Raw genomic sequence first — 22,861 nt, forward strand, 5'->3', positions numbered from 1 at the left:
CTTTGGTATCCCTGATGATCTTAGTTTCACATTCTTTTGTAAGCTTTTGAAGCTGCTAGTTCAGTAATTTCCAGAGTTTGGGAGTATTTCACGCTGAGTAAAAGCACACAGCGTGTTAATTGATAAAAATGACCTCTCATGGCATGGCAGTACAACTGCAATGATGCAGCAAACATGTTGGGCTCATCGATGACGAGGCGGGATCTAAAAAGCTAAGCGAGTAACTACAAAACCCCACATTCACTCCTTTTGTGAATGTGAAGTGCATGGTATGTCTTTAAGTTTAGTCATTTTATTAAATCATCACCCACTTTGAAAACTACAAAGAGTTCATTAAACTAACGTTAGCATTAGCATTAGCTGCTAAAGAAAGTAGTAGGGCAGAGACTGTTTGACCTGCAGGTGAAAAGTTTGAGGACACATTTTTATTTATTTGCCTTTGTGGCCCAAAATGTTCTTCATCTGATGATATAACAATATATTTTCTGTTATTTTGCCCAGACTGTTGATTCTTTAAGTGACATTACATTCATGTCATTTGTTATACTTTATAAATGTAGCATTTGGTAAGCTTTGTTATGCTCAAATACGTTGTTTCTTTGTATATATCTTTAAGCAAACAATAGTCATCAACTAAAATAACAATGCATGTTTGGTTTTGCAAATTTTACTATTATACATTCTAATCCTTTTTTTCCGATTCATTAATTAATTATTCATATAATCAACAGAGTAATCAATTACTAAAATGAAAGTTAGTTGCAGCCCTACTGGACTGCTGCACCTGCTTGAAAAAGTTTCCCAGTTTGGGTTTTTGCTGAAATAATTTGCACGTTCCTAGAACTAGTGGTTGTCTTCAAACTTCAGTCACAAATTCTTTGCACTAAATCATACGTCAGCAGAAATTCTGAGCCTCACGGGCGTGTTTTGTCACACGCGATAGCTGACGCATGGGTAAATCTCATTACTGGCCCCTGGCTGTCAGCTGTCAGTTCGTTGGAAAACGTCTAATTAAATTTACCCTTTCAAAGTCAAAGGATCTACAATAATTCATAACACTTAACTTCACTTAAATGAGCTCACAGAGCAATCCGAAAAACCACCTGAGGGAAAGTAAACAGTGTCGCCATGTGAATGTCGTGCTATCAGATTTGGATATCTGTGTAACTGTGTGTAAGAGAAACTTCCAGTGCCACGGGGTCAAACGGCTGGCCTTCTCCTAAACCCTGCTATGATTCAGGACAGCTGTGTCTCTGCACTGATACTACAGCTCAGGTTATTTGTTTTTCTCTCTTTTTTCCTCTTAACTTCATACTTTTGACCATTTTCACATTCAAGCCAAACATTATCATCATCATATTCCATAAATGCAGCTGAGCTTGAACATAGTGATTAGTTGACACCAGTTTCACTACCGAACCAGAGAGCCATTAAATCCTGGCAGAGATTAAAATCAGCCCAGAATGTTAAACAGAGAAAATTATGAAGTACATGTTATAACGTAGCATGAAATATATCATAGAGCTGAAAAACATAATAAGTACCTTCCTGGTTTGTAATGCAGCAGTGGCTGCCTGCCATCTATTAGCTCTCTCTCACACACCAAAAATTTTATGGTTAAAAAAACAACCCAATTACAGAGTGAGCACACTTTGGGTCAGAACATGTCCTACGCTGTTTCAATCCAATAAACCACACAGATGCTTTCACAGCCTTATTAATGTGACCTCTGTGTGAAATTGTCGCCCATTTTCCATGTAACACACTGTTTTCTGTAATTCTACAACTAATATCATACATGGGAACATATTGTGCATTAAGAGCCTGAGTATGATACGTGTTGTGAGTAATGATGAGCAGGGAGATGGGACAAAGCGTGTCCTGTGCCGGGATTTTGTGAAGAGAGAAGCTTTCACACAAGCGTAGATGAAACAAATGAACATGTGAGTGATTCTATAATTAGGGGCATACTTCTCAATTTTACAAAATATTAATTTCAAGCAGTGGCCAATTCTACAGACCGTCATTTGAGTGATATTTCACTTTCGATTAATACAGAAAGGGTTTATTATTTATTTAGCAAAAAATGCAAATCATATTTTAGAGTTTGCAGTTTTTGTTTTGTCTGTTTTCTCAAATGTCAAGTTTGCTCTCCAAAGTTAACACTATTAACTGTTTGTGAACATTGTTTTTAGTAGTATTTGTTCAAAATAATCATTAAAACATGTCAAAGGTGTTTTGAAACTTTCAAAATAATTTATAAGGATAAAATAGTTCACTTTGTGTGTTTCCAGGAAATCTGTGTCAACCATGTTACTCATTGAAAAAAAAGCCCATAAATCAACAATGCCTTGCTTCAAAGTCACATGACTTAAATCAGTTGAGGCCACATCCTTTTTGGTGGGAACCATGAAGGAAGTGTGGGGTATTTTCACTCGTCCTCATCAATATTTAATCAAAATTATTGTCTGTACATAGTGTGCTTTAATTGCCCGTCAACTGTGTGACCTAAATTTTTTGTGTACTTACTTTAGATGGTATTAGAGCATATTGTGAAGGATATGTACAGAAATATGAAGTGATGGAGGTCAGATGGTGCTATGTTCAAGGTCTGCAGTTAGCACAAGGGCCAAAAAATTGAGAAAAAGTGAACCGTGTTAGCTGTCAAAGGTGTTACCATGCGTTGTCAACCCTTTTACCATGTGATTTTTGTGCCTGAATCTTTTAAGTTTTAGCTAAACTGTGATATAAATGATGGGGGACATTTCTAGGGAGCTTAGTCTCACATAAAAAAATGTTGAATAACTCTTAAGTCTAATATAATATGGGTTTATGTTGGAAAAAATAATCATAACTTTTGTCCAATACACAGTTGACAAATTTATGCTCCAATTTTTTTTTAATAACATAAATATTTCAGAATTCATCACAGGTGAAGCTTGCCAACTAATGAATTTGGTACATTTTAGGTTTATCATTTGCATTGCATCAAGTCATTGATAATGGCAGCTTTTTTTAATTAACTGACCAAACCTTTGAATACTCGTACTACTCACAGACCCTAAAGCCAAACTCACATTTGCATCAAAAAATGACAAGATTTGATGAACCAGATGAATTGTGTCTAAAAATATTCCACATTTCTCCACCAATAGGATTTTTGGAGATTGGTGAACAGGACGTTCATACAGCTTAGAGCCAGAAGACAATAAGCAGACAAACAGGGGATAAACCTTAACAGTTTAAGAAAGTGCACATGTAAACACACACACACTCACTCACACAAGCTAATTATCTCAGGCTAATATCCCAGCCTCCTCATAGACTGTACAGCTCTCCTCATTTAAGCAGTAATTATCCATTAACCACTTGATCAGCACTTCACTTCATCAGACCAGCAACCTCCACGCTTGTGTTTGTTCCAGCAGAATCAAAGGCCAACATTAACATCTGCTATAGGTGCCAGTGTCTCAACTCCTGTCTGCTAATAAATGCAAATGATGCCATGTGTCATCCTATTAGCAAAAAGCCATTTACAGTGCACCCGCCCTGTGCAAACACAGTCGCGGTCTCTTTCTCGCTCCTGTCCCGTAAACCTAATGAAGAAGAGCTCATTTATAACACCACCGTGCTCTGCTCTCGTTAAAGATGCAAGATTGTTGTCATTGAGTGGAGGTTATCGCTGTCAGTCTGAAGATCCACCAATGACGCCATGACCCTTCTGTGTCTTCATACTTGTCCTCTTAACCCTCAACACCTCCTCCCCTTTGCTCCTCTAACGTTCTTCTGTCAATCTCAAAGTCATTTTCATTTGCAATGAATCCTTAAAAAAGCTATCAACTCTATGAGCATGACTTGTCAAAGATTGATACCCCCTGTGCCCTGTAATCAGCTGGCAGAGAGGGAATGAAATGGAAAACGCCTCCGCTGGTCGTCTTTCCCTCTCCGTCCTTTCCTACATTGTTGTTTCTCAGATCAGCGTAAAGGAGGCAGTGATAGATTGAGGTTGTCATCCCCTAAGAGGAGCCCTGGCTTTGCATATTACCCCTTTTCTCCATCACTTTAATGAAAACACCGAAGAGATACCTGGCCCGCAAATGATATACACCCCAGAGCGCCATGATATCTTTATCCATCAGGCTGTCTCCTTTCCCTGGGCTGTAAATGTGTCTCATGTGGCTGCACATAGCACAGCATCCCAGGATAACCTCTATGTGTGGTAGAAATGTGCTACATGAAACCCCATTGTCCTTCCAGGGATGTACATTAATGTTGTAGTTCCATCTGCGGTTTGTGAAATATTGACAGAACAGCAGGGGAAGCCTGGCTGTTTATGGTCAAGGATTCTGGGATACCATCGGGGTGTAATGACTCTTTAGAAGCTGCTTTATGTTAGGGTCTGCTTTGCAGGAATGACGAGTTCAAGGTGGGGATCATTGTGCTTTTGGTATTGGATCATTCCTGCAGCTTTAACAGGTGGTTTTGTTGATGACTATACTCTCACTGGCCACTTTATTAGGTACACCTGTCCAACTGCCTGTTAACGCAAATTTCTAATCAGCCAATCACATGGCAGTAACTCAATGCATTTAGACGTGTAGACATGATCAAGATAATCAGCTGCAGTTCAAACAGAGCATCAGAATGGGGAAGAAAGGTGATTTTAGTGACTTTGAACGTGGCATGGTTGTTGGTGCCAGACAGGCTGGTCTGAGTATTTCAGAAACTGCTGATCTACTGGGATTTTCACCCGCAACCATCTCTAGGGTTTACAGAGAATGGTCCCAAAAAGAGAAAATATCCAGTCAGCGGCAGTTCTGTGGGCCAAAATGCCTTGTTGATGCCAGAGGTCAGAGGAGAATCGACAGACTGGTTGGAGCTGATAGAAAGGCAACAGTAACTCAAATAACCACTGGTTACAACCGAGGTCTGCAGAAGAGCATCTCTGAACACACAACACGTCCAACCTTGAGGCAGATGGGCTACAGCAGCAGAAGACCACACTGGGTGACCCTCCTGTCAGCTAAGAACAGGAAACTGAGGCTACAATTCACACAGGCTCACCAAAACAGGACAATAAAAGATTGGAAAAACGTTGCCTGGTCTGATGAGTCTGGATTTCTGCTCCACACTCAGATGGTAGGGTCAGAATTTGGCCTCAACAACATGAAAGCATGGATCCATCCTGCCTTGTATCAACGGTTCAGGCTGCTGCTGCTGGTGTAATGGTGTGGGGGATATTTCCCTGGCTCACTTTGGGCCCCTTAGTACCAACTGAGCATGGTTTAAAGTCCACAGCCTACCTGAGTATTGTTGCTGACCATGTCCATCCCTTTATGAGCACAGTGTACCCATCTTCTGATGGCTACTTCCAGCAGGATAACGCTCCATGTCATAAAGCTGGAATCATCTCAGACTGGTTTCTTCAACATGATGATGAGTTCCCTGTACTCAAATGGCCTCCACAGTCCCCAGATCTCAATCCAATAGAGCACCTTTGGGATGTGGTGGAACGGGAGATTCTCATCATGGATGTTCAGCCCACAAATCTGCAGCAACTGTGTGATGCTATCATGTCAATATGGACCGAACCCTCTGAGGAATTTTTCCAGTACCTTATTGAATCTGTGCCATGAAGGATTTAGGCAGTTCTGGAGGCAAAAGGGGTCCAACCTGGTAATAGCAAGGTGTACCTAGTAAAGTGGCCGGTGAGTGTAGATTAGGAGTGCAGCCAACTGAACTTTTCCTCTTTATTAAAAAACAATCTTCTTATTCTTCAAATCTAGAAACCAAGACTTAAATTCTCCAGGCATCAACGTGTTGTTTCCCTCCTAATAACTTCAATTAGTTTCAAACATCCCCAGTGTACTCTGGTGAAAGCAGCGTCTTTGGCAATGGGAGATATTTTTATAATCTTGTTAAACATGATGCAAAATGCATTATGGGTAGGAGATAATTAAGATACACAGAGGTAGTTTGAATTTTGTGGATATTTGTCTCTGATGATATAAGACGTTGCATCAAAACAATCAAAAACAACAATGAAGGCACCGGATTTCTACAGGATTGATCAAAAAGCCAAAGCATCCCAGTCATAAAAAAATTAGCAAAACTTGAAAACTACATAATTAGCCACAGTTAAAGACTTCCAGGAGGATTTCATAACTGATATAAAATGTAATAATGCTAATACTGATGGCTCTCCAGGACATATCAAGGCAAACAAGACCAAAATTGAAAAGACAGATTATAATGACACAGTTATATTTTTGTGCCAGAAATCTCCTCTACAGGAAAGTTTGAGAAAAGACTGTAATGCTGTAATAGCCCTCTTTTTTTGGTCCCTTTTCCATGGCACAAGGAAGCAAAAAAGATAACAAAATGCTACCTTCACAATTCCAGGACAAAGTCAGTAAAATCTCAGAAGTTAAGTTTCCCCAACGGGAGAAAAAGCTCCTCACAGGATCTTATACAACATTAAAGCTAAGGCTGTATAAACTCTAGTTGAATGGAGCATTGAAAGACTCATGAGGAGGAGATACAGAGCTCAAAAGGTTAAATCATATGTACTTTGCAGCCACAGAGGGTTCAAGGTGGAAACCACTGTTTTTTTTTCCAGGTCATCAATTCCTGCAGCACTCGCACAAACTTGAAAAGGCCTGTGGACAAAAAATATGCTTTAAATTTGAGCGCTAATGAGGAAATTAGCCTCTGGGTAAACCTTAATTTGTTGTTGGTCAACTGCTAATGAACATTATGCTGCAGGGAATTCGGTTTTTCCACGGCAAATGACATTGGTAGCAAATGAAAAGTGTAGAGAAATACCTCAGGATAGCAATTACGCTCTAATTCAGCCTGAAAAGTCCCAACTGTTGTGTGTCCAATTGCATTTTGTGACACTCACTTCAGCATTCGCTTGTGACGCCTGTGTCCCTGTCAGGCCTCAGGGAAAGTCGAGTGTGTCGTCTCTTTCTCTTCCATTTCTTTGTCACCTAATTTCTCTGTCCTTTAAATGAAACTGCAGAGTTTTAGAGTCCCAGCTGAGATGCCTGATGACCACTTTCAACAAGGTCAGGATTTTCTACAACCTATGAGGCAGCTTATGGTTTATACAGCATGCCATACTTCATCATGGATACCTGCTGTATACTCACTGATGTGTGGTGAAAAAGAGAGTCTAAAGTTTAGTAGAATAACATGAAAGTCAAAGTCCCTGTCTTGATAACTTCATTATATCCACTTCATTGTAAACTAGCTTTTATTAAGAAATAACGATGCCGTGACAGCAATGTGCACGACTTTAATAGCTGTCTTCTGAAAGTAGAATGCCTCATACGGCAAAATGTCAGCCCTTAATTACAAGACTGTGAAAGCAATACTTGGGGAAAATATTACTGAACCAAAATTATCTTCCAACAGAGCAAGAAAATGTCACTTCAACAGAGTAAAAATACCAAGTGTCAAACAACTCCAACTCCTTAAAACTAGTGATTTCGGTGTAGAAGAAAAGGCAGACTTTTCTCGCTAAACATAAGTTTAAAAGCAAAAACATCCAAGAGATCCGGACTGATAGGTACAGTAGTTCACACTCAGACATCTAGAAGTTTTTCCATCAATTTGCAAAGAGATGGAAAAAGATAAATTGGTTGAAAAGTGAAAAAAACAAAACAAAAAACAACTGATACACCCTCACAGCATTTTAACATTCGGACATCGCGTACTGAATGCCCTCTTCATTCAAGCCTCTTTTTGGCAGCTAATCCTGCTGTTGTCTGTCCTTCTTACTCACATTCCACTCTTTTGTCTCCACTCTCTATGCCCTCTTCACCTTACTCTCACAAATCGTACAATTCTCTTTTACTTTCATCCCAACTCTGATGTAGTCCATCACAATTTGTCTTGCTCTGGTGGTTTTTTTTTCCTAACATACCCACTGTTACAGTCTTTGGGGCTCCTCTGGGTCAGAGTTGCTCCTGGGTGGTTTTATTTCTCGATATTTAACTCGACCATCTCAAGAGCGGCTTTAACTTCAAGAAGGTCAAAACTCCAGCAGTCTCTCCAGGATAGAGTTCTTCAAACTGAGATTGTACAGCCAACAGCCTCGATCAGGGTCATAGAGATCACTTTGAAAGTAGACTGGACTCTGATATCGAATCTATGATATCCACAATAAAGACGACTGAGAAAAGCTAGTGTAAATTTTCACAAACAAGCTGTACTCGAAGCTTTGGATTTAATTTACACAGTCAAGATCAGATCTGAAAAATCCTTCAAAGTTCAAAGGAACTTTTGAAGTCATCTGATAAATGATGCGGTTTTTATGAGTTTGTTTTTTCAGTGATACAGCTTACAGCTCACCCTGGAGCTGCTTGAACACATCCTTTGATCATTTTAACCGTAAAAAGTATGCTGACTCACTGGGATAGTGCCACAACTCACCTTTGACTACACAATCACAATGTTTAAAGAAATAGTTTACACATTGCGTTTTTTTTTTCAGCTTTTTTTTTTGCTTCGTAATGATAGATTGCTGTTGTGCTGTACAGTGGCGCAGCATTACTCACACAGGACCGATGCCCTTGTCCTTGATCAACATATGGTCACCTTTGTAGTCCCATGGGCTGTGAAAGAGATCAGGAATAATCTGCTTACAGTGTTGTTACAAAATATAATTTAAAGGCACAGAACATGTAGGGTATACACTTAAGCTTAGATAAAGGTAAGTAAACATGGATGTATGATTTCACATGCTCATCCTTACTGTAAACATCACAAACATGCGTGTTGATAATTACTTTAGATGCTGAGGTCAAAAGGATGGCAAATAAAATGGCAGCCAACAGGAAATGCCAATGGGATTTTACCATCAGTTTACCATCCAGAATCACAGTGTTATCATTGTGGAGGGATTTTTGTGTCCCTATGACTGTCGTTGAGCATTACTGGGAGATAGGCTCCCAAAGGCTGACTGGTCTTGAGGGAAGAACCAGAGGGAGACCAAGAGTGACAATGATACTGACTATACTGCAAGGCCAAGAAGAAATACAACAACCAATACCAAGGGCAACCTAGTTTGTACATCTTATGTGACAGCATTCAATGCCACCTGTTTTTTTTTTTCTATCCATGGTTCAAACAGGTTATGGATTTGTGTTCTTATAGAAAAGACAAGTCTTTGAATGCCTCCCCCCTAATTGGTTCTTCTCTTTGTCCCTGGTTGGATTTGCCAGATTTATTTCACATATAATCACACCAAGAAACCTCACCTTATGACAATGTGAATAAACTACCAAGCTCTATTCAAAGCTTCTAGGCCAACAGTGATAGGTAAATGACCCTTGACTTGTTTTTACTACCCCTGAAGCAATGCACAAATCCTTCATGAATTGATCATGAAAGACTTCTAGCACTTTTCTGACCCGAAAAGGGCCTTGACTTAAGGTTAGGTCTGTGGGGAAAGTGGAACACAGTAGATTGCTCTCTCCAGTGAGTGAATTACTGTCTCCAAGGTCAGGAGAAAGGGTCACACTGGGTGTATGATTGGTTTGGTATCAACATCGCCACCTGTGTGCTTGTGACGACTGGATCAGAGGGCAGAGTTTTGATGTTTTTAAGTTTCAGTGGTCTCTTGGGGAGGCTGAGCCACAGTGCTGTGATTATTTACTGTTACCTCAAAGAAACAAGACTCCTAGTTAGACTACCTGGGGTTGGTCTGTGTGGAGTTTCCCAATGACAACGGGGATAGTTGTTAGAGCTTTGGGTATTGATCACACCAATAGGGTCTGAGTCAACTGAGGGCTTGCAGACACTTTAAGTTGTTAAAATCTTAACAGACTTTGCTGACTTCTGATGTGCTTAGCAGAAGCCTTCATTTGAGGATTTTTTGAGGAAGAAGATAGAAGGGGTAGGCAACCTTTTCCATGACCTGTGCTACTTTAAAATACACTCATGCCCAAAGTGCCAATACATACTTTTGTCCTAAAATCATTGACAGTCTAGAGAAAAGTCTTGTTTTTGCATTCTCTGTTCACGTAAGGTTTCCCATGCTTTGCTATTCAGTGAGAAATGGTATTTCTTCTCTTCATTGCCTGGTTTTTAACAGTGCTGAAAGTTTTGAATGTGTTGCTTTGTTTGGTATACTTTGCTAACACTGTTTTCATGTTTGGTCTCCAAAAGGAGCTGCACAATTGATGTTCTACGTACCACACTTTCACAGCAAAGGGTGCATGTCCCTCAATCTCTGTCAATCCCTGGCAATAAATCCATAATCCCTTGTCCAACTAAGTTGGAAAGAATGACTAGAACTTATTATTTTATATTTATTATTTCCCCCTGGGGACAATAAATCGAATCGAATCTAATCTATTTTCTTGCCATGATAACAGCTAATTGGGTGTAATTGCAAGCTAGCAGACTGACCTTCAAAGAGATATGCAATGACACACTTGAAAGACACATTTGCGAACTTGTAACGTCATGATTTGAATTTAGTATTTAACATTATTGGTTCAATTTTTTGATAAGAACTTTCATAGTATGCTCTATTTCTTGAGAAGTCTTAAATACAGTATAATACAATAGATTAGTTGCTGTTAATTTATTTATTTTGTCCTCGCCCTCATTGTAGATTTCTAAGTGCCAACACAAATACCCTTACACACCAGCTATGGCATCCGTGCCCTAGGTTGCCTACCTCTAGGGATGGGTACCGAGTAAGGTACTTTTATAGGTACCGACCGAATTCTGTCAAAAGTACAGGCTATCGATTCATGTAAAACCAAAAGGTACCATGTTTAGGTACCTAAATGCATCCTTGTGACTGTGAGGGAGTGGAAGAGTAGGCGATTTTCTTTGCTGGACATGAACACAGCATTGAAAGGTTATATATTAAAGAATAAATTTGTTAAACGGATTTTTTTATATATTTCATTATCAAACAAATTGATATTTTTTACCACATAAACACAAAAAAGTACAGAAACTTGGTACCGTTGAGTACCGGTACCGATTGCCAGTTACCAGGCATCAGTACCGTATCGTTTCAGATGTAAAAGGTACCCATCCCTACCTACCCCTGGGTTATAGGATTCCCTGAGTAGAATTGGTTGAAGGTTGCCAAAGGAATACCTTGATTTACCTGTTGCTCAGTAAACCTAAACATGTCACTGATGGATAGATAAGTGGTATCAGCAAACAATAGCTTAATAGTATGCTTTTGTTTTATTCAGCACCATTCATTTTCATACCGCCCACCATAGCACCACAGGGCAAAGGTACTCTAACAGAGTGGAACAGAAGCAGGTCTGAATCGACGGTGACAGTCAAAACAAATGAGGGGGATAAATGGAGCAGCTGTTTTCTATTTCGCTAAATACCCCTTTTCACATAGGCGGCAAAAAATAATAAAGAGACACAATTAGTGAAGCACTCAGTTAAAAAAACTCTCTATGTCTCACTGGGCTAATTATAAGCGATCTGTTTAGAGAGACGGAGAGAAAAAAACATGGAATGGGAACCTGTTAAAGGAGGTCAGGTGAGGTCACTCCGTCTGAAAGTGAAAGTAGTTGTTGTTGTTTGGAGGGAAGAGGAGGCGCTGCCACCCAGACAGTGACCAACGCCTGCTGAACAAGAGCTGGAATTGAAAAACGGAGGCGTTGGGAAGCAACTGGCTTTTTAATGTGTGTAACAATGCATTAAATGATGTGATTAAGCAGTGAATTAGACAGGGAAGCTTTTCCTCCGTGGTGTTAAACACAAAGCAAGGCCTGACAGGTAGGAAAGATGTACAGAGAGAGGGGCAAACAATAACTCCACCTGTGACGAAACGGACAGTAAAACCCAACTTAACCTGGGATTGATGGCTGTATCTGCTGAACTTTACCCAAGGTGGATTAACAGATTCACTTGAAGGGAGGAAGTGTGATTCAATTCGAAGCAAGCATTAGCATCGCAGCATGAAATCTAATATTGTTTAGTTTTGTTCTTGCTCTGCACATTTAAATCTAAAAATGAAACAGAAGGGAGGGTATCACAACTGGCTGGGGAACTTAAAGGGGCACAATTAACCCGGTTTTGCCGTGAACCCCTTCACAAGTGAATCCAGCCATGCCAGTAATTACAAGATTATTGCTAAAGAGTTAGCATCTAATTTCTTTATAATTTCATTGCTTTCTACTGGCTCTATGTTTCACCCTCTACAGCTGCATGAATTTACAAGCGTTTAATGTCTTCTCATGTTGTAATGGAACATATTAAAAGTGTAATGAAAACTGGATTATGAGTCCTATTTATGTTTCACACCATTTGATAAAACATGGTATATTACATTAGACTCCGTCTGTGAACTCTGCATGGAAGGATATAAATGTAAAGGCTGTAAAACTGCTGGAGAAATGGGTGCATTTGAGCGTTGTCTGTATGTAATTTAAAGGAGTAATGGAGGCGAATTAGGCTAACCCACAAAGCTTGGCTGTAGCCACCAGAAAGCGTTGATGTGGGTGCTGTATCATTACACTATATGATTACAGCAAAGGCTAAGGGAGGTGTTTTGGCTAGCATCGCTGCCAATTTGACTTATTGGTGGTAAAAATTTCCTGCATGACTGATGTTTCTAAATCCTACCAATTTGAGGTGCCATCACCGAGATGGAATGCTGTTTTTAGAGCATATATGAGCTGCCATGTTACATTTGTACTCGAAATTGCTGACTAGCCAATCCTTGCTCCAGCAGATCATGTACAAAGGGCTCAGAGCAGGAAGCAGCTCCACGTCAAGACCCTCAGACAGCCTGTGGAAGGCTTTGAGCTGCCAGTGTCTGTTTGAAAAACAAACCCAACCCTGGTTGACCTTGGAGTCCCTGGCGAGTTACTTCTTACCTCATTTGTGACACCTCAACAGGTCCGCCCTCCTCCAGACACAGGGAAGAGCGGATAACACTCGCACAGGGGTCATCCAAGCTTTTTTTAAGTGTTCCCTGTGATAGTGAGCTGTAGTGAAATGACTTCCCCTTGTTTGTTATCTTAAAGCTTAGGCAGACAGGGTGAAAAAGATACTTGGCACACACTGATGTGTACGTTAGCGCTGCTTTCACAATCCTCTCCCTGCCTCTGCCGATCAGTTTAGAGCCAGATTTCACAGTCCGGGGTTGCATTGTAGAGGTAGCTCCTGCCCAGCTGGAATAATAAGAGTCTGGATGATACTTCCTCCATCAATAACAGTGGGGAGGGGTCAGGAGGGGGGTCAGCGTGCCTCACTGTGGGGCCTGCCTGTGACATGCAGCACCACTCACAAACAAAGGGTGGAAGGAGGGACGGGGACAGAAGGGGCTGTTGGCACCACTTGAAACACACTCCTCAGTTGATGCTTCAGAAGCTGTCAAAAGAAAGACCCCACTATCCCCCACCACACCCTGCACTGAGCTTCAACAAGCCAGGGAGGCTAAACTCACTACATGTGTGTATCCAATACCTATTCAGTGAGGTTCTCCTCGTGGTGCAAGCTTATTGTTTTATGCAGCGGTGAAGTCAGTAAACATAAAAATATGACTGATTGATAGGTCTGTTGACAAATGCAGCCCCTGCAGCACAGAAAGTGGCCGGACACAAGAACCCACCAAAGGGAGCTTTGTTTGTTTTTTGTTTTTTTTTCTGTAACTTAAATAATTTTCAGTCAGAGAAAGAAGTGTGACTTTAGTCCTGCAGCCCAAACTCCCAGACAGCCTCTGTGCATGCTTTGGCTACACCAACTCAGATGTCAGCTCCCTTTGAAGCTTCTTTTTGTGGCTTTACATCACATTAAGGGAAGTGCATGGAAGCACTTTGTTTGGATCACTTTGTTTTGATGGGTCTTGCAAATTTTTGTCCATCATCATCATGACTCATAATTGACACATTTCCGCAAAATACTTTGAATCTCTGATATGTCTTTCGAACAATTTTGGCATTCAAACAAAGTGTATTCCTAGTACTACCCATAGACTGTATAAAACATGGTCGTAATCTCCCTGACGTCACCTGTCAGTTTCTGAAATGGAAAATGAAGCACATCGGCTATAGCGGCTATATTGGTGGTGGCAAGGGCTTCGCATACAGCTGTAAGGTGCCTGTCGGTCACGTGACCTGAGCTGTGCCCCTGATTGGGCGAGCTTACAATCTTAATATCCCCTGAAATACCGAGTTAGAAAAAAATTCACCCCCGTACAAATATTCCGGGATGGAACAAGTTGGGTCCTATCACAAGGTTTAGGGCAGAAATTACCCCTACAGCAGTGTTTTTGTGCAGCAGAAGCCCAGGGCGCTCGCACCAAACACCCCCTCCCTGCTCCTCTGCCGGTTTCCTCTGCACTCAGACGGGGCCATATTTTATTTGAACAAAAACACAAATAAACGGACTCCCACCAAAAAAATCTGATATTGGTCTGCATTCACGCTTTATTCTGAGAATTTTCAGCACGTTACTTTCACACAAAAACACTGCTTAATAAGGTTCTAGTTCTCATCGTGTTGTAAAATGGCGCTACCTCCGCTGCAGAGCCACAGCTGGCTACGAGGTGCTCGCAGCTTGGTGTATCAGTCCGCGCACGCGGCGTGCTAGATATAAACAAACGCAGGTAGTCTGCCAGGACGAAGAGACATGATGAGAACTAGAGCCTTATTTGGCAGTGTTTTTGTGTGAAAGTAACGCGCTGAAAATTCTCTAAATAAAGTGTGAATGCAGACTAATATCAGAATATTTTTTGGTGGGAGTCCGTTTATTTGTGTTTTTGGTCAAGTAAAATATGGCCCCGTCTGAGTGCAGAGAAAACCGGCAGAGGAGCAGGGAGGGGGTGTTTGGTGCGTGTGCCCTGGGCTTCTGCTGCACAAAAACACTGCTGTAGGGGTAATTTCTGCCCTAAACCTTGTGATAGGACCCAACTTGTTCCATCCCGGAGTTTCACTTTAAGCGAACACTTGAGAAACAGCATAAGTATAAGTTTACAGATTGTAAAAGGATAAAACTTTTAAACTGCACGAAGAGTGACATTAAAAGCTTACATAACCATCAAGATAGTTCAGTTCTCAGGGTTGATAAAACTGAGTAGTACTGTGATTCACCCTGGAAGCTTACATTAATATTTCCTAACCGCTGTGGGGTTGGATTGGATTTAGTACAGTCAGGTTTCTTTTTAATGTGCATGTTAATGAGAGATATTGAACAAGGAAGACAGGGATGTGCACAGTACCCCTGAATATGAAGCCTAATATGGACTGTGTAAGAGATAGTAAAGAGACAGGCTAAGAGAAATAGGAAATGACAGATAGCGCTCATGCTAATTGCTTTCAGGAGCAGCTTGCGACAGCATTCAGACCACCCACGCCTTTCTTTAGCATAGAAACCAAATTAAAACACTTCCCAGAGGCCGCTGCATTCTCATAAACCCAAACCACAAATTTCCCAACTGTCTGCAGGCTTTATCACCTACTGTAAGCGCAGACATCCCCCATCCTGTTGGTTTTCATGAGCTCCATATCTCATTGAGTGTCTGACCTCCTGGAAACCCCCCAGTGTCCGGGTATGATGTCAGGCTCAGCAGGATGGAGATCACCTGTGGCAGATAGCTGAGTGTTATATCTGATGAAGGCTGAGGCAGGGTGCCGTATTTCTGAGAGTGTTCCGTCCTGTCCCACTTGTGTTATGATAAAAGTTAGATGTTAACAGTTGCTTCAGGATGTCAGATAGCACAGAAAGAGAATTACTCTTTTTCACCAAAATAAATCCAGCATTTGATCAGAATTTTAACTAACAAATTAGTTTTGTTAAAAACCTCTAAATAATTCTTAGCCAGTGTTCACTCTATTGATAAGAAATAGAAATACACCACGTCTTGCAAATGCCTCAAGCTTGAGATACATTTATCATAATCAAAAATGAAATCAAATCTGTTTTCATTTGAACAGATTTGTCTTTGCTTTCTTCCCCTCTTTATTTGAGAAGTAATTATCTCTTGCGTGCAGGCCCAGTATCAAGTTTAAATGTGACACATGAAGCAGCATTGTGATTAAGCACTACCTTCAAACTTTCAGGTGTGTCGGCATAGGTTATGCTGCACTAAGTGGGATGCATTGAGTAAACTTTTCAGACCACACAAATCTTATTGTTCCAGAAAGTTAACTTCTGTAAGCTTGTTTTGAGGTTAATCAGTCGGTTGGAGACAAACTGTCAGACGTGTAATTACAAGCTGAAACAACGGGCAGTGACTGAAGTCACTGTTGAGCAGATTTCACTGCACAACATTAATGGTGGTGTAAAGGTACATTATTTATGAATTGAGTGACTTCAATCAAAGTCAAACTGAGACACTTAAGTAAAACTCACACTCTAGTAAGTGATGAGAGAAAAAATATTTTTATACATAGGGGAGGATGACTTTCTATTATTTAATGCAACTAATGAAAATGTTAAATTAAGCTGATATTAACTTGAATTTTCTTCAGGATAAATTAGGTATCTATCTATCTATCTATCTATCTATCTATCTATCTATCTATCTATCTATCTATCTATCTATCTATCTATCTATCTATCTCTCTATCTATCTATCTATCTATCTATCTATCTATCTATCTATCTATCTATCTATCTATCTATCTATCTATCTATCTAGACATCTATCTAGACATCTATCTAGACATCTATCTAGACATCTTGAAATCTATCTAGAAATTTTGAAATCTATCTAGAAATCTTAAAATCTATCTAGAAATCTATCTAGAAAGAAATCTATATAGAAATCTGTAAATTTATCATTTTATAAGCCTGTCTAGTTAGGAATCTAGAACTCAATCTAGAAATCTATATAGAGATCTATCTGTCTATTTATCTAGAAAGAAATCTATCTAAAATTATATCTGTCTATATCTATCCATTTAGAAATGTATCTATCTACATCTATCTTTCTAGAAGTCTATCTAGAAGTCTATAAGTTTAACATTCTATAAACCTATCTAACTGGGAATCTAGAACTCAATCTTGTAATCTATATTAAAACCCGTCTGTCTTTCTGTCTGTCTATCTAGAACTCTAGATTTCTTGAAATCCATTTTTCTAGAAATCTAGAAGGATTCCGGTGATTAAATGTTGGGAATAAAAAAATGGTTCAAAAGGAAAAAAAATAGATTGTTTCTTGTAATCCTTGTCTTGCAGTTTGCTGAAGAAGTCACCAAATGATTTGCATATTTAAAAAGTGTTTATTGGTTTATACAGCTTTAGCTTGAATCCTCTGCATTATTTCTAGGCTATCACAAAAAACTTAAAAAGCAGCTCTACTAATATATATTTTTATCCAATCCAGTCTGACCACAATCAATGATGAAACAGTATTCAACTTTTTGTAGTTATTTCATAATCCCTCCCTTCAGGACACTGCAGGAGGCACAGGGGAGCAGCTGAGGAAAGTCGGGCTTTGCAGAGTTCTTTTTATTTCTCTCTTTTGAAACAATTTTTCATTTTGTTGCATAGAAATACAGGATTATATATAAAGAAGTGTTTAATGCTCAACATTTTCCTCAGATTACGCCCATAACTACATAACTTATGCTAATGAAGGATTTAAATAAAGAACCAAATTTTCTGTCTGAACTCACTGATCAAAAGCACGTCTTAGTAGTTCACTCTATCCTGAAACATCTTTCAAATTCAAAAACTATTTAACCCTTCAACTCTGGAGTCCTTTGAGAAGGTTTCAGCTCTAATTGAGGACTGTGTCAGCCTCTGCAGCTGGAAACATGCGTTTCACTCCAGTGCAGCGTGTGGTTTGGTCCAGTAGCTCCCAATGAGTGTGTACCCTTCAGATTCTGAGCGTGACCCCAGACACCTGGTCTACCTGCTGGAGCCTGACTCCTCTTCACATGTGACCTTTGACCCCACCACAGGCTCATAAGACATCAGCTGTCCGGCTCCTGAGAGTCCTCAAACGATGGCTCTGCTCCCTCTCAGTCATGCTATGTTTCCTGTGCAGATGTTTGTCATACATATTCATAAAGCAGCTAATGGCAATCATTACTCCAGCTCAGTCTCTTTGCCTTGGCAGGCCCCCAGTGAAGCCCGCTGCCAAAATGCTTCTTGAACTCTGCACTCTAGTGGCGACTGTGATTGATCGGAACTGTCATCGCAGGAGTCCTCGGACGGCACGGAGGAGCAGGCAAACATATGAGGAGCACAAACACAGAGGTATTACACTCTCGCACAGTGTCATGAATAGTCATTTAATTCACTAATGTGGTCCGCCATCAGACCCACAGTCCCTGCTTGCTGTGTGTGTCTGGGATTTCACTTCCTCTGAGGTGTTCAGGCACGTTTACATGCTTGAATAAAGAGAGGGGAGCAGTCTTGTTTGCATCCTGTTGAAAGCATCTCATTGGTATTTGATTGGCATCCACTTTTCTTCCCATAATCCTGTTCCAGGAGTTTAAACCAAACAAGCTTCACCTGAGGTCAGGTAAGGAGGATGCAGGAGGAAGAACTAATGAAAACAGGGATTTTTTGCACAGTTAAAAGAAAGCAGGATGTTGACTGAATGCTTTAAGGTACTTTGTGAGTGGATGAGGGTGAGTGGAGCCCTCGGACCTCCTCCTGCCCAGTCAAACTGTGTCTAAGTGCTTTAATGGAAGCCAATAAAAGTGTTCAGGGTGACTGGCAGGGGGCCTGCAGCAGTCCTACCTTCTCCACTTCTCTCCGGCTCTTTTCCTCTCTCCTCCCCTCTTATGTTCTGTGGCCTGTGGCTGCTGCCTGCCTGCGCTCTCCTTCTGTGACAGCTGCCTCGACAACAAGCGAGGCCGCCATAAATCTACAGGGATTAAAGAAACCCAGCTATGGTTCGTCTCCAAATTAAACCAGGGCAGAAACCACTCAATAATCCACAGAAAGAGACGGGGGAGTGGGAGGGAAAACAGGGGCAGAGAGCATTGACTTTGGCAGACACACGTAGAGAGTAATTATAAGTAAACACAACTTCAGAAAGATCCAAGTCTCTGAGAAGTCCAGACCGACATTCAGAGAAAGTATCAGCTGAGCTCTCGTTATGTTAAAGGGGAATTTCTGCTTTTTCAAATCTGTAAACTAATTTGACATATCTTGGGCTGTAAAAAACTTAAAGGTACAAGTACATTTGGAATTACCTCAGCCAGCAGATGGAGACCACTGTGCAAGACTTCACTGCAATCCCTGACAGATCAGCCTGATCAAAGTACGTCCTCTAATAGTGCTGGATTTTTGTACGGACACATGTTTAAGACTAAGCTCATTCTTTTCACTAGAAACTGCTTCAAAGCCATTAAAGCAACATAACCTGTCAGTCCTGCAGGTTGAGGTTAGGGTTCGGTCAGGTCTGTTCAATTAGTGGCTCGTGGGCCACATGCAGCCCGAAAGCAGCACTTGAGTGGCCCAGAAGCAGCTGCCAAGTGATTGGATCTTGGATCTTTTACTGACACTGACAAGTTCTTACAAAATTTACACTATTATTACAGATATTGACTCCAACACCTATCATAACCTAGCAACTAACCCACAATGCATTGTGTCACTGAGCAGCCGTATTTGAAAAGTTAACATTAGCAGTCCTACACAGGTGACCATAGCATGTCTCTTTCTACCCTAAAACAAAAAACAGCATCATTTTATCCTTCATTGACTGAAAAGTATTTGTTTATTTTAGCACAAAGTCCAAAAACCAAACCAATGTGTTGGCTAGGGATGGGTACCGAATCAGGTACTTTTATAGGTACCGACCAAATTCTGTCAAAACTACCGAGTACCGGTTCATGTAAAATCAAATGGTACCATGTTTAGGTACCTAAATGCATCCTTGTGACTGTGAGGGAGTGGAGGGGTAGCCAATTTTCCACGCTGGACATGAACACAGCATTGCAAGGTTATTTAATGAAGAATAAATATGTGTAGTCAAAAAAAAAGTATTTTATTACTAAACAAATTGGTATTTTTTACCACAAAAACACAAAAAAGTACAGAAAATTGGTACCGCTGAGTACCGGTACCAATTGCCAGGTTCCGGCATCGGTACCGTATCGTTTCAAATGTGAAAGGTACCCATCCTTAGTGTTGGCTCTGCAAAGAGTGCATTGCAGTGCCAAAAAACTGTAATGTCCAAAGATACCACACTGAAAAATGTCCCGTGAAGGATCTCATGAGGGGGCAGATAAAATCCAGATTTTGACTGCTTCTTACAACTGGAGCTGTACTAAAATAAAGGAGACTTGCATAGCTCAGAACCACAGCAGCTTAACTTTGCTGCTAAAAATGTGCGGCCATACTTGTGTCCTTAGTCTGACAACCCGGCCAAACCGAATTCTAAAGTGAATAGCCTTGGGTTAGGTGATCTCTGGTTTTTAGGTCCACATCAGTTTGTAATTGCTGTAATTGTAATTGCTTGTTTTAAATGATCTGGGTGTGAAAGCACCTTAAATTTCTATTTCGGTTACTGGAATTTGTTGGCTTTGAAAAGAGTGATGCAGCAGGAAATAGGAATCTTTCACATAAAAAAAAGGATCCACCTGTGTTCACATCAATCTTACAGCCTTGTCAGTTACTTAGATCTCAATCTGAGCCTGTCACTGGAAAAAGTAGAAACTTGAAGTCTTTCACTTTGATCATGCACCTTTGCCCGAAGGAACATCCTGCAGCCTCTTCAGCTGTCGACTTGTGGGACTTATCAGAGCAGGAATAGCTTTCCGTTAGTCATTTAGACCTCTAAATTGGGTGGAGGATGTGGATGAAAATGCTGGAAATTCCCTCCAAAATCCATATCAGCTTTCCAGACATATACTGAGAAATGTCATTCTACTCGATCTCTTGTGTTGGGGGATTTCATCTAAAAAAGGAAAACACTGCATTTTATTCACAGACATCAGACACCCTGATGTGACACTTGAAGAATATCTCAGAGAGTGTGTGTTTATATTCAGAGAACTTTCTCCCCTTCTTATTATTTCTTTTCTTATGCAGTTTTTTTTTTTTTAAATGGCTTTAGGTTGCAGAGCTTCTCCTGGGACAGTCTGCACAGACTGCAGTTCTGGTCGTATGTTTGATGCTGTGTGTGAACCCTTGCGAACGCAGGTGCACGGCCTGTGCATGTTACTGTTTTCATTCTTGAATATTTGCAGAAGTATAAATTCCATATCTTACATTCAGCTGCTGATATCTCTGCAGCTACTGGTGCTGTTTGATCAAACGCGACTGGAAAGGCTGCTGCCCTTTCGTGAACTCTCACTCCTACAGAAATTCCCTGCTCTCCAGGCGGGGGGCAGTGGGAGGTAAGAGTGGAGGAGGAGGAGCAGCAGCAGTCCAGAATTTGGTATTCCTGCTCTTTTACTTCACCGCAGCTCCTTTGGGAACCTTTGTTGGCACACACACCGCTGTTTGTTTGAGCTGCTCCACAATACTCCCACTCAGAGGAAGAGAACTCCTAAGGGGTGTTGGATTGCACCTTGTGGCTTTCCTTTCCTCTTGCTTTTTCTGTGCAGCGCTGAGAGGTGAGCAGAGTGGGGTAGGGCAGGGCAGGGCGGCAGGCTGGGGATAGCGTTCAGATTAATCAGCTCCTGGGGGCTCAACTGGGTCCACTGTTGCACATGAAAGCACTGGGAAAATGGACAATGGTTCTCTGGTTCCCTGATAAGGTCTGATGACTTAATCTGTCTGTTGGTGGATAAAGGCGGTTTGGGGAGGGGGAAACAGTGGCCATGGCTCAGTGACAGTTTGATAGATTTAAGCTCTGTGTGTATTTGAGACTGCATGATACCACACATTTTAGGCTGGTGTGGTCTTGTTGAAAATAGTTCTGCTAGTGGTTTAACACCAGAAATGAAGAGTTGAAGTACTTTTCTAATTGATTACAGACAAGTTTCCAGTCAGAATTTCCCTTTGGACCAAAACTCAACATACTGACACATCACTTTTTACAGTCTTATCTCTTTGAGCGCTTTGGAAGTTGAAAAAGGAAAGTAAAACCACAGATGACTCTCTGGACTGTGAAAAGAAACACGTTTCAGCCATTATCAATTATATTATAAATCAAATTTAATGTGTCTTTCTCCTGTTAAAAAAAAATAACATATGGTAGAAATATGCAGGAATGTTGGTAAAGACAGCTGAGATAACCGCCATGTTTAATGCACTCTGAGTGTCACATCAAGGTTCAAATCCTTGAAACTTCCTGGAATTTATTATATTGTCAAATCTTTCAAATTTACTGGAGGGGAAAACAAACACAGGAGACGTATCACTGCGCCGCTCTGACCCTGGGCTGTCTGTGAGCTGAACGATTTCACACATAATTATTTCCGCATGTTTAAGCTGCATCTGTTTATTGGGAATAACAACAATACTGGGGAGAGAAATCCCTGAATCCAAACCATTAATTGCTTTACGTTTTTCCAGCGGCTCAAAGGTTCCTCTGGATCCTTGCGCAGTTGTCACCAGATGAAGACATCTTCCAATAGAAGCAAAAGACTAATTATTTACAGATTTCTTCACATGTTTAAGACCAAGTGAATGGGTTTAGGAGTTATAATTGGTTGCTAAGCAAAGTCTGGAAGATCCTAAACATTAATAAAAGAGAAACTGGAAATTCTGACTCCAGGTACCTTTCTGGGAAAACTCCCAAAGTTTTGTCCTTGTCCTCCATGCAACACAACAGAAATACACTCACTGCACAACGACTCAAGACTTTTGCATTTGCCAGTCTTCATAATGAGGCCATGGTTGCATGCTTTCTATGGTATTTTCATTTCATGGCTTGATATTAAAATGGGCAAAGTTAGGCCCCTCAAAGGCAGCGTTCACACTTTGGAGCCATTAGTCCGGAGTGGTG

The 22,861-nt window shown here is 40.8% G+C and overlaps 1 long non-coding RNA gene across 1 annotated transcript in view; it reads left to right on the plus strand.

Annotated features, from left to right (window-relative positions):
• The window catches only part of LOC141808866 (uncharacterized), a 59,432-nt gene extending 36,854 nt beyond the window's left edge, over window positions 1-22,578 (plus strand). Inside the window, exons 4-5 of the long non-coding RNA XR_012599933.1 lie at window positions 18,068-18,207; window positions 22,429-22,578. This is a non-coding gene — a long non-coding RNA (uncharacterized LOC141808866). The remainder of the gene's footprint in view (window positions 1-18,067; window positions 18,208-22,428) is intronic.
• Window positions 22,579-22,861: the final 283 nt, after the last annotated feature.

This window comes from Halichoeres trimaculatus, unplaced genomic scaffold, assembly GCF_033239565.1.
Source record: "Halichoeres trimaculatus isolate MK-OKI-2021-1 unplaced genomic scaffold, fHalTri1.1 fHalTri1_scaffold_19, whole genome shotgun sequence".
Classification (NCBI taxonomy): domain Eukaryota; kingdom Metazoa; phylum Chordata; class Actinopteri; order Labriformes; family Labridae; genus Halichoeres; species Halichoeres trimaculatus.